The 13,132-nt window shown below is 32.0% G+C and overlaps 1 long non-coding RNA gene across 2 annotated transcripts in view; it reads right to left on the minus strand.

Moving 5' to 3' along the window:
• Positions 1-13,132, minus strand: part of LOC105340244 (uncharacterized) — a 34,675-nt gene that overhangs the window by 1,374 nt on the left and 20,169 nt on the right. The gene's annotated exons all lie outside the window — the stretch shown is intronic.

Below are 13,132 nucleotides of genomic sequence, written 5' to 3' on the forward strand. Positions count from 1 at the left end.
CAACAAGTTGCTGTCCTTTAAAAAATGACTACAATACGTGGACCATTTGCATGTCTTTTCAACGAAAACGTGATTAGAGATTCCATCCATTCTAGCCCCCTGCTTTTAACCACTCAATTTGTACGTTGTATTACGTATTATGTATAGCCCTGACATTAAAGGGTTCATACTTCTAAGATAATTATGATATATCTATCAATGAAGTTTACATGTATAGTATGAGGCATTCGGCGAATTCTACTACAGTAACTGTAAACCAACTTTTATTCACTTGCGAAAAGTTTCCGCGAGGTTCGCGAGGGCCTCGTTGTCGCGAATACTTCTCGCAGCGAACCATTCGTTGTCGTATGGTTGTTATAGTAACACTGGTATGGAGAAGGCTTGGTCGCGAACATTAGTCGTAGCAAACCAATTTATCAGAAGTAAATCGCGAAATAAAGTCGGTGCGAATAATAGTAGGTTTACAGTATTTGCACACACACATTACGATTTTCACTACTTTGTTAACTATGGAGTGACAGCTTTGTGTAAGTTAATTTCATATTTTGATGCATTTTTTTTTTAGATTTAAACTTTTATACAGTGACGTAATTATTCAATCATACTTAAATGCTTAAAAAAATTAATCGGGGGAAGTACTCTAGCCTCGCCTACTATAAAAGTAAAGTTAAGTTACATGTGTATTCGGAAAACAACAAAACATTGCAAATATGCTATTTGATGCTGCATTGCATGTTGTAGTTTCGGCATTACATTATCTTATTTCATAATACTGACAGTTCATATTATCAAAACCGATTTGGTTTGACTTTTCCTATAGCGTCACGATCATTTCTGTCAGCTACGTCATGCAAAAATTATACACGCCGCCGGTGTGAAAACTATATGATTGGTTAACTCCTATTTTTAGGCCGAGTTATCAGTATACGCTTATGCAATGCCAAAGCTGAAGGATTTCTCAGAACAGTTTATTTATTCATTCAAAATCGACTATCCCGTATGTTTAAATTCTGTGCTAAACTCTCTCTCTCTCTCTCTCTCTCTCTCTCTCTCTCTCTCTCTCTCTCTCTCTCTCTCTCTCTCTCTCTCTCTCTCTCTCTCTCTCTCTCTCTCTCTCTCTCTGTAAACGGGCGTTAAACCATAGCCTCAAGCTACGGTCCAGAGTACGGCGTTATAAAAAATATAATATTTAAAAGTTGCATGTGCTAAGCGTTCATTTCATGTAAATACCGTGAATGTATAATGGACATGTATTACCTACTAACTTGCCAGTCAAAGTGATAGGTATGAATTCCTCGATTTCTACACCTTTCGATCGGCAATCGACAGTCAATAAAAGTATTGAACGATGGTGTGAAAGAACGAGACGGAAGTGGAGAGTGCAAGGGGGTTCCCGTTTTGCACACATTTGGTATATAACAATAGGTGTCTGCTTTCAGTCAAAGATTTTACCTGGATTTTTTCCTGTGTTTTATCAGCGCCTTTATGACGAAACAAGAAGAATATAGACATTTTGTTGTGTTTTAGGTCTAATAACTACATGGTATAAATATCACCATTTTTTTTTCATTTGATAAAATAAAGATAATGATATTTTGAGTCTAAAATTTCCACTCACTGACCATCTTTACAAAGTCAAGACGTTGTGAAGATGATGGGGTAGTCCGTGTCTCTTTTTACAACTTGGTTGCAATATATGTAAAACGCGTGTTTATAATTGGTTTGTTGGTTGGTATCAACAGAAAGAATATTGTGAAAGGAGACAGATCTTTATCACAAAATATTTCAATCTTTGAAGTAGCGACTTTGACAGTAGTTCTTATGACATCACCGCTTTAGTATATTCTGGTCATTTTCTGGTTTTTCAAATCAGTGGCTAAATACATGAGGCAAAAAAATCCTACAAAAATAATGATTTTGATATTGATTCGATATACTCCAATCTGAAGAAGGTTGAACATGCATGAATTAGGTCCACATTTGATATGTTTTGTGAAAATATCAAACAGTTTTTGAAGTATATAAAATTGCCTATTTATCATCATATCATCATACAATTTGTCTATCTTCTTCACATTTCCTCCATTTATGTCTTCAAAAGCAATAATTGAATATTAAGATATATTTTCTCTTTAAACTTGTAACATTTACTTCCTATAGACAGCAAGTTAAACAAATGCATTACATATCCAACATTTTTGCAATAGTCTTTTTTGTTAAAATGAAATAGTGAAATTATTCATGACCATTTAAACTGATGTTTGAAATTAAATTCAAGAACATAGATGTCAAATGTTATGTAAATGTGCTTTTATGCAATTTATATTGTAACATAAAATAAATGTAAATAACAATTTCGAGAAGATGTTTTATTTATTTTATTGACGATTGCCCTCACAGGAACTGTGATATAGACTATAACAATTAAACAATTATCTCACCTGGTAAAATTCCCGTTTCGCACACATTTTTTCGATACCTAATTTTCAAATGTGTGCAAAACGGGAACAAACCGTTTGTACATGTGCGCGTCTTCATTAGGCAAGTGTCCGATTCGTTTCTCTTCTGTTGCCCTATCACTTTCGGTGTAAATATATATACTAAAATATCCACAAACCATTTACTGCAGATTTCTTTATTTTACCTGTCTCTGAACCCCCGATCACCCGCTCCATACATGAACACTGGTTTGTTTACATACATAAAAAATACAGTTCTTGATCCGCTTTCCGAGTACGGTTAAAGGTTGTTTATTAGGAGAAAGTTTGGGGCGGGTAAAGCTACAATTATTAACAGTAGTAAACTAAATGAAGAATTATTTAAATGGATTATTTGCACAAAATGTGGTATGGTATGATGTAAATATTTTTAAAAAATAGTGTTATTTTTATACGCGGCAAATTGCCGTAAAGTTTTTTTTGTACATGTAAGTATTGTATGCACTGTAGCTTTATATTTTCTAACCCAAAATTTATACACAGAGCTACAGCTATATATGTTATGTACCGTATGTATTGTTTTATCACAAGTGTACACTTTCGAAAAATAGCCCAATTTCGACAGTCACGAGTACCCATGTGAATTTTTCATTCTCTGATATGTTGTTGTTCTGTCCGTGCATAATTTAGTCTTAGTTAACCAGCAGCCAATCAGCGGTAAGCTGAATCCACCAATAAAAAAACTGTGGTTAAGGTGCGGGTATTGTTTATGTATGACGTAGCTGAAAAAGTTGAACGCGACGCGATCGGAAAAGTCAAAAACCAAATCGGTTTTAGTAATATCACGAGCCAATCATTTCTTTGAAAGGAATAATTTGTTTCTGTATTGTTTACCGACAACTTTACAATATTACAGCGCCTTTGAACTTATGTGTGCATATAGCATGTAATCCCGATCCCGATTCAGGTAAACGTGTAATCAGTCTAGACGGACTCCCAAAACGGAGTCAATTTCTGCAAGCATTTTGGACTCCGTTTTGGGAGTCTACGCATGCGCACTGGTACAAAATATGGCGATTTTTCGGTGAAAACATGGGGTCAACAAGAAATCGTCTTGCAAAGTGCTGCATGTGTTGGCATACTTCTAACATGTTTTAAAAGACCCAGGATGTAATTTACTATCGATCGTATTTGCACGAAATAGGGGTTTATTTGCACTTAAGAAAGTTATTTCTCTTCGAAGTTGGACGTTTGGACGATGCTTAAAAAGTTATATTTTTGTGTTTTTCATGGAATTTAATCGTTAATAAAAGGTAAATTGCATTAAATTTTACTTCTTTGATATTGTGTTACAATTTAAAATCACCAAACCTAGAAATTGATAAGTGCGTAAACGAAAAAAGCTTCGATTACTAACAAAAACATGGGTGCTCTAGCGATGATTAAAAACGTCTTTTTGGTATTTAAAAAATAGGATTGGTTGTTTAAAAGCCCAGAAAATGAAACGAATTATCACTCTAGATTCAATAACTCTTTAAATTGAACTGATAATTATCATCAAAACAGTTATAATTGTTCGCGGCATTCGCGGTGTTAGGAAACCATGTTAAATACATAATTATTCAAGATAATTGGATAATTTAGCATGAAAAAGATTAAAATGAGACTATACTTTTAACAAACAATGATAAATAAACATACCCAAGCGTTAAATTTATTTCAAAACAGCTATAGTTGTGCGTGATCAAAGTTTTGGGTGAATTTTTCATTTTAAAAATTAATCTTACGTAATACAAGTTAACGGTTATGAACATATTACATTAATATGACACATAAACGTTCAGATATTTTTTTAAAAGTTTAGAATTAATTTTTGTCGTGTTTTTGGCCAAATTTAGAGATTTATTTAGAACTAAGGGGCATAACTCGCACGTTGTTTACATTAGAAACGCCATTTTACCGCAATGCATGATGGAGCCAAAGACTCCGTTTTGGGAGTTAACTCCGTTTTGGGAGTCCCGTCTAGACTGTTCAAGATGATGAAGCATAGCAATGGGTAACGCATTATATGGAAACTAATGAAGATAGGTAAAGTTAGCTACTAGTAACTGGCTACTAGTAACTGGCTACGAGAAGTAAGAAAAGCTAGCTACTAGTAACTGGCTACGAGATTAAATAAAAGTTAGCTACTAGTAACTGGCTACTAGTAACTGGCTACGAGAAGTAAGAAAAGCTAGCTACTAGTAACTGGCTACGAGATTAAAGAAACTTGGCTTCTAGATACTTCTTACTTCTCAAGTAGCTAAATATATAGATTGAAGATATATGTCAGACATGCTAATATCAACATTCTGTCAAGTCATCCACATAATATTACGACACAATTACTCAGATATCTCTCTTTATGTAGTCAGCTACTTGTGCATTTCGTTATAAATATCATCATTTTTTGGCAGTTTTGTCAATATATCTCAAGTAGCTAAATATAGAGATATACGATATATGCCAGACATGCTAATATTAACATTCTGTCAAGTCATCCACATAATATTACGACACAATTACTCAGATATCTCTCTTTATGTAGTCAGCTACTTGTGCATTTCGTTACAAATATCTTTATTTTTTTGCGGTTTTATCAATATATCTCAAGTAGCTGAATATATAGATTGAAGATATATGTCAGACATGCTAATATCAACATTCTGTCAAGTCATCCACATAATATTACCACACAATTACTCAGATATCTCTTTTTATGTAGTCAGCTACTTGTGCATTTCGTTACAAATATCTTCATTTTTTTGCGGTTTTATCAATATATCTCAAGTAGCTGAATATATAGATTGAAGATATATGCCAGACATGCTAATATCAACATTCTGTCAAGTCATCCACATAATATTACGACATTATTACTCAGATATCTCTCTTTATGTAGTCAGCTACTTGTGCATTTCGTTACAAATATCTTCATTTTTTTGCTGTTTTGTCAATATATCTCAAGTAGCTGAATATATAGATTGAAGATATATGTCAGACATGCTAATACAACATTCTGTCAAGTCATCCACATAATATGATCACACAATTACTCAGATATCTCTCTTTTTGTAGTCAGCTACTTGTGCATTTCGTTACAAATATCTTCATTTTTTCGCAGTTTTATCAATATATCTCAAGTAGCTGAATATATAGATTGAAGATATATGTCAGACATGCTAATATCAACATTCTGTCAAGTCATCCACATAATATGATCACACAATTACTCAGATATCTCTCTTTTTGTAGTCAGCTACTTGTGCATTTCGTTACAAATATCTTCATTTTTTGGCAGTTTTGTCAATATATCTCAAGTAGCTGAATATATAGATTGAAGATATATGTCAGACATGCTAATATCAACATTCTGTCAAGTCATCCACATAATATGATCACACAATTACTCAGATATCTCTCTTTTTGTAGTCAGCTACTTGTGCATTTCGTTACAAATATCTTCATTTTTTGGCAGTTTTATCAATATACCTCAAGTAGCTGAATATATAGATTGAAGATATATGCCAGACATGCTAATATTAACATTCTGTCAAGTCATCCACATAATATGATCACACAATTACTCAGATATCTCTCTTTTTGTAGTCAGCTACTTGTTTATTCCGTTTCAAATATCTTCATTTTTTGGCAGTTTTGTCAATATATCTCAAGTAGCTGAATATATAGATTGAAGATATATGTCAGACATGCTAATATCAACATTCTGTCAAGTCATCCACATAATATGATCACACAATTACTCAGATATCTCTCTTTTTGTAGTCAGCTACTTGTGCATTTCGTTACAAATATCTTTATTTTTTCGCAGTTTTATCAATATATCTCAAGTAGCTGAATATATAGATTGAAGATATATGTCAGACATGCTAATATCAACATTCTGTCAAGTCATCCACATAATATTACGACATTATTACTCAGATATCTCTCTTTATGTAGTCAGCTACTTGTGCATTTCATTACAAATATCTTCATTTTTTGGCAGTTTTGTCAATATATCTCAAGTAGCTGAATATATAGATTGAAGATATATGTCAGACATGCTAATACAACATTCTGTCAAGTCATCCACATAATATGATCACACAATTACTCAGATATCTCTCTTTTTGTAGTCAGCTACTTGTGCATTTCGTTACAAATATCTTCATTTTTTCGCAGTTTTATCAATATATCTCAAGTAGCTGAATATATAGATTGAAGATATATGCCAGACATGCTAATATTAACATTCTGTCAAGTCATCCACATAATATGATCACACAATTACTCAGATATCTCTCTTTATGTAGTCAGCTACTGTGCATTTCGTTACAAATATCTTCTTTTTTTTGCGGTTTTATTAATATATCTCAAGTAGTTGAATATATAGATTGAAGATATATGTCAGACATGCTAATATCAACATTCTGTCAAGTCATCCACATAATATTACGACACAATTACTCAGATATCTCTCTTTATGTAGTCAGCTACTTGTGCATTTCGTTATAAATATCTTCATTTTTGGCAGTTTTGTCAATATATCTCAAGTAGCTAAATATATAGATTGAAGATATATGTCAGACATGCTAATATCAACATTCTGTCAAGTCATCCACATAATATTACGACACAATTACTCAGATATCTCTCTTTATGTAGTCAGCTACTTGTGCATTTCGTTATAAATATCATCATTTTTTGGCAGTTTTGTCAATATATCTCAAGTAGCTAAATATAGAGATATACGATATATGCCAGACATGCTAATATTAACATTCTGTCAAGTCATCCACATAATATTACGACACAATTACTCAGATATCTCTCTTTATGTAGTCAGCTACTTGTGCATTTCGTTACAAATATCTTTATTTTTTTGCGGTTTTATCAATATATCTCAAGTAGCTGAATATATAGATTGAAGATATATGTCAGACATGCTAATTTCAACATTCTGTCAAGTCATCCACATAATATTACCACACAATTACTCAGATATCTCTTTTTATGTAGTCAGCTACTTGTGCATTTCGTTACAAATATCTTCATTTTTTTGCGGTTTTATCAATATATCTCAAGTAGCTGAATATATAGATTGAAGATATATGCCAGACATGCTAATATCAACATTCTGTCAAGTCATCCACATAATATTACGACATTATTACTCAGATATCTCTCTTTATGTAGTCAGCTACTTGTGCATTTCGTTACAAATATCTTCATTTTTTGGCAGTTTTGTCAATATATCTCAAGTAGCTGAATATATAGATTGAAGATATATGTCAGACATGCTAATATCAACATTCTGTCAAGTCATCCACATAATATGATCACACAATTACTCAGATATCTCTCTTTTTGTAGTCAGCTACTTGTGCATTTCGTTACAAATATCTTTATTTTTTCGCAGTTTTATCAATATATCTAAAGTAGCTGAATATATAGATTGAAGATATATGTCAGACATGCTAATATCAACATTCTGTCAAGTCATCCACATAATATGATCACACAATTACTCAGATATCTCTCTTTTTGTAGTCAGCTACTTGTGCATTTCGTTACAAATATCTTCATTTTTTCGCAGTTTTATCAATATATCTCAAGTAGCTGAATATATAGATTGAAGATATATGTCAGACATGCTAATATCAACATTCTGTCAAGTCATCCACATAATATGATCACACAATTACTCAGATATCTCTCTTTATGTAGTCAGCTACTTGTGCATTTCGTTACAAATATCTTCTTTTTTTGCGGTTTTATTAATATATCTCAAGTAGCTAAATATATAGATTGAAGATATATGTCAGACATGCTAATATTAACATTCTGTCAAGTCATCCACATAATATGATCACACAATTACTCAGATATCTCTCTTTATGTAGTCAGCTACTTGTGCATTTCGTTACAAATATCTTAATTTTTTTGCGTTTTTATCAATATATCTCAAGTAGCTGAATATATAGATTGAAGATATATGTCAGACATGCTAATATCAACATTCTGTCAAGTCATCCACATAATATTACGACACAATTACTCAGATATCTCTCTTTATGTAGTCAGCTACTTGTGCATTTCGTTACAAATATCTTCATATTTTTGCGGTTTTATCAATTTATCTCAAGTAGCTGAATATATAGATTGAAGATATATGTCAGACATGCTAATATCAACATTCTGTCAAGTCATCCACATAATATGATCACACAATTACTCAGATATCTCTCTTTTTGTAGTCAGCTACTTGTGCATTTCGTTACAAATATCTTCATTTTTTGGCAGTTTTGTCAATATATCTCAAGTAGCTGAATATATAGATTGAAGATATATGCCAGACATGCTAATATTAACATTCTGTCAAGTCATCCACATAATATGATCACACAATTACTCAGATATCTCTCTTTATGTAGTCAGCTACTTGTGCATTTCGTTACAAATATCTTCTTTTTTTGCGGTTTTATTAATATATCTCAAGTAGCTGAATATATAGATTGAAGATATATGTCAGACATGCTAATATCAACATTCTGTCAAGTCATCCACATAATATTACGACACAATTACTCAGATATCTCTCTTTATGTAGTCAGCTACTTGTGCATTTCGTTACAAATATCTTAATTTTTTTGCGTTTTTATCAATATATCTCAAGTAGCTGAATATTTGTTTTTTAACAATTTGTTCTAATTGAATTGAAATTACAGTTAGCTTTTTTTTTTCATGAATTTGAGAATTCACCCTTTTTTATTTGCTTGTCAAGATGATTTTGATGAAGCTGCCCACACACATTAAAAAACAATACGTGTTTGTATACCCTTTCAAATATTTCATATGGTTGGACATTTTTTAAAATGCCTTTGAGTGGATTTTGCATCTTAATATAACAAATACAATTTTAAAAAACGACTATGTACTCTCCAGCTTTTAAGCTTACATGCACTTATATGATATGTGTACATTCCTTAAAAAATTGAATTAATAAAATAAATGAATTTCAAGTGATTTATATGTACATGTTCTAGATCGAAGAAAAGGCTGTCATTTCGTCTTAAATTTGCACGTTCCGTTTACAAATTTATGATCAGCAGCGAAGATTAAAATTTATTTTTAATAAGATAGCCTAATTGATACATGCATGTTTCCATTAAATAATTTCGTTTAGTCAGGCAAGCTTTTTGGAAAGCTATTACTTGTAGTGGTATTACTTCCAGTGGACATGACACAATTAATTGCAACATTATTTGATTGGTAGTCATACGTCCACGTATGTCCACCTGGGACTCTGTCTTCCGGACAACAAAACACCAAGAGAGGAATTAAATTACTAATTTTTAGCATCGCACAGATATAAAGGAGAAAATAAAAGTATTCAATCATGTGTCCATCGAATATTTAATTACATATGAAAAGTATTTTCTCTATTTCTTAAGAAAGCATAAAGTGATTCATAGCTGTATAAAAACAGGGTGAAATCTACACGATCCATTTCTTACCAGTTATCGATCGATAGAAATCTTCAGCAACCTAAGAAAAATCACTGAATGCACAAACTTATGTCAGACTTTAATACCAATACATACGGGCTTATAAATCTTTAGTTTATTTATAAACAGTTGTTATAGAATTAGGGGATATCTATATAGAAATGAATGTTTACGCATTGATTTACTTAATTTACACAAAAGATAACAAATAATTTACATAGTAATCATACGAGTTGTTGCGGTTAGTGTTGATAATGTAACCCAAGAGACGAGTTAAAGTATTTGAGTAATATTTTCCTTTTATCTTAGCTTCTTTATTTTCATCATATCATAGTTTCTTCATTCATTCATAATAATGGGAAAAATATATTTCTTTTCGTTTCCATATAAAATTTTTAAAAATTGGTTTGTACATTTGAGGTTCGATCCCGGTGCCTTAGGGTTTGGGTGCCGCGCTCAGGCTGTCTTGACTATTCGATGTTCGATTTGTACATCGCGTTTTTATATAAGTAATGGTTACCTTAGGAGTTAATATTAGAGCTGGGAACTATTTTCTTGTTATGAGTTATTCGGTTCTTGTGGTATTTAAACCCAGGACCAAGGCTCTATTGCCATTCGACAACTTAGCTACGACCACTTAGTCGCAAAATTGCTGATGTTTTTCTTTTTTCTCGTTTTTTAAAAGATAGCTGATCTCGATGTCTTGCTTTTGGCAAGAATATCTTTTTAGGATGCAGTACTTTTTGCGGTGGATACTTTATATTCGGGGCTGGCTGTTCCATGGATGAAACCAAATTTACTTGTATATAAAAACGATAATAAATTTGGCTAATGTTGTTACCTCCTTCATTATGCGTTTGTTTCGTTTATTTATATGATTATGAACTTGAAATAATTTATGTTCGGCTGAGCGAAGCGAAAGAGAACATAAGGTAATAGTACGTACATGTAGTAATAAAAACCTAGTGAGACCTATGTGCACGTGTATACATACATAAAAAGGAAATGAAAATTAGTGTTATTTCTTCTGACTTAATGAAATTTTTCTTCATTTATCACTTTCAACATTTTGCTATCGATTAATCTCTCTAAAAATTGACAGAACACATCACAAACAAGTCAACCATTCCAGACGCCGCAGCAAATGTTGATGCGCACGTAGTCCCAAGAGACCTATACACATTTTCCTTGGTTTCTTTGAAGTTTGTTTACCAACTCTGTGTATTGTAATTATATTTTTCGGCATTTCTGTGCCAATGAAAGGGAATTAAAAAAAATATAAGTAAGTCCATTCAAAATTTAAAATGTCACAAAATATTGACAGCAAGGCGTCATCATGTCATGCCATAGTGCGACATCGCCTACGACTTAAAGAGATGATAATGAAGGCAAGTGGGAAACGGATTAAGTCATCAAAGTCTCTGACAGAGAAACGAATGGATTATCAAAGCTGTAAGCCATGTAACATTTTGTATCTACAGAATCATTTGTTTGGACAAAGTCGGGGTGAAAGCTACCCACTCACACATCCCACCAATACCGATACCTATATGCCTTCTCATTATTGAGAAAACTTTGTCGTAGTTGGTTGATTACATTCGGAATCAATGTGTACTATGCATACTTTTATTATGTAAAGGAAAAGAAAAAAAAAATGTATTATTCATCCGTGAATCTGAATGGATGACAGACTTTGGTAAACATCGCCTCAGAGAGTATCATTATAAATTGGTTTAGAGGGGATTTAGGTCCCCCCCCCCCAAAAAAATAAAAAAATCCTGAATCCGCACTTGCAAATACGGTTTGTTTCTTTGGAATATAAATTATCGATTACAGTTATGGTAATTTTTCTTCCTACTAAAGCAGTATTATATTCAAAGATGTTAAATTATATTTTTCAAAGTTTTAATTTAATTTATCAATTTTCGTTTAATTTTGTATCTTAAAGCAGAATAACAATTGTTAATTATTCCACAATAGTGTTTTATCCCATTTTACTGATTTTATGAAGAAAAAAATACTTTTACCAATGTTTTTGTACTCATTGATTAATGTATTGCAAATTAGAGATGGATTATTATCTTTATTCGTATACACACAAAGAATAATGAAATATTTTCGTCTAACGTTCGCTTAGTGTTTGATTTAATTCATTCACTTGTTTCTTAATGTTTTCACAAGTGTTCCACATGTTATTGTTGAACCTTAGAAATATCAGCCTTACACAGTGAAATGAAAATACATTAATTTTTAAAGACGTTTGATAAACATGTTGAGAGTTGACATTGCTTTTGATGTTGTGAAGTGTGCCTCTACTGCTGCCTCACCGGACCTAGTCTCTGCTAGAAGGCGTGCGATCTTTTGAGGTAAGTGTCGTTTCAACTCTAATTGTTCAGTACTTTACATAATCTCGCGCAGGCGCGGCGTATTGAAAATTAATTATGAGTCATAGTTTTACAACCTCTATGGCAACGCACTTTAAAAAAATGCGTTAATTTTGAGACACTGAATGCCGCCTATGAACTCTGCACATCTTCACTTTTTTTTCTCGAAGCAAACATTTTTTTCTAGAATTTACATATGCAAAATTGTATTATCATTCCGTTGCCCATTCCGCTTTTTTTCGCTCGTCAAGATCTTTTGAATAAGTGTGACCCCCCCCCCCCCCCCTTAAAAACCGATGTTACGTGTCTGTTATACAAATTTCATGAATCTTTTGAATGTGTAAATTGTTGAACTTGTTTAGCTCATTAGAAAAGTTTTGAATCAATAAACTATTGTCTTTTATTAATTTTCAATCTAAAGTTGAAAATGATTACATGACAAATTATAATTTATCATGTAATCATTTTCAACTTCAGATTAAAAATTAATAAAAGACACTATTTATCAAGTTAACTGAGAATGTTTGGGTTCTCTTTTTGATATACCCAATTGAGTGAACAAATGATACTTAAATAATTAAATGAACAAAATGATTGATGTCTATGTAAACGATGTCAATCGAAATGATACAGTGTAATAATTTGATATGTATAATTAACACATTCTTTATTTGAATAATTCACATGCAGTTGATATATGTTTATTAGGACACACATATAACAGCGAAGATAATCGAATACATTGTAAATTAATTGAAAA

Source organism: Magallana gigas, chromosome 2 (genome assembly GCF_963853765.1).
Source record: "Magallana gigas chromosome 2, xbMagGiga1.1, whole genome shotgun sequence".
Lineage (NCBI taxonomy): Eukaryota > Metazoa > Mollusca > Bivalvia > Ostreida > Ostreidae > Magallana > Magallana gigas.